Raw genomic sequence first — 987 nt, forward strand, 5'->3', positions numbered from 1 at the left:
TCTTGTGTTTGTTTTTGTTTATTTTTTTCTAATATTCGATTTGTTTGAGGTTTCTTGACAAAATCCACAAGCATAGGTGTAATTTAGTTGGTGTAACTCTTTCTTCTCTGTGTCATCTTTTTCACAAATATGATTTTGCTAGTCTCAGTCTCTTCTAGAAGTACCATTATGGAATGTGTTCTTCAGAATTGTCTTATTTATTTCTGTGCTTTCTTTGCTTTCACTTATGATGTTCTTTATCAATTAGCTCTTCAGGTACCTCATAATACATCTTCCTATTCCAACAACTTCTTTCGCAGCACTGCAGTTTTGTGGAACTCTTCCCGCTGAACGTTTTCCTCCTACCTATAGCCTTGGTCTTTTCTAGGTTAAGTAACACCAATAGGCATCTCCTGCCTTTATATTGATCATCTTTCATTCTTATTTAGATCCTCATAATATTGAGTTGGCCAAAAAAAATTTTTTTAAGTGGATATTAATACAATTCATTTTTCACACTCAATTTGAAAATCTTTAAAATGTTTGCCATTTGTCTGCTTATAAAACGTAAATCTTGTTCAACTACAGCTTTCACTTAATTACTGTCAATTATTTTTGGCTGGTCAGAGTGAGGAGTATCTATCACTGAAAAATTTCCTTTTTGTGAATTGAGCAAACCATTTCTGGCACACTCGTTGTAATGACATCCTCCTCATACACATTACGGGGACCCAACAATATTTTTCGAACACTTTAGTGGCGAAATTCCTTCAATAGAATAGCATAAACATATAAAGACAATACCTGTAATAAAAATGGAAGAAAATCGATTAAGTAAGGAAAAATATTTAATTTTCATCATTTTTTACAAAACATACATGACGTTATTTTTCGGACATCATTGAAAAACTGTTAATAGTCTGTAATATAACCTTTCTTCTCAATAACTTTTATCAATCTTTCTTCATAATGATCAAACATATGCACCATAACATCTATACGTGTCTC

This window comes from Euprymna scolopes, chromosome 15 (assembly GCF_053919585.1).
Source record: "Euprymna scolopes isolate OS-2025 chromosome 15, ASM5391958v1, whole genome shotgun sequence".
NCBI lineage: Eukaryota > Metazoa > Mollusca > Cephalopoda > Sepiida > Sepiolidae > Euprymna > Euprymna scolopes.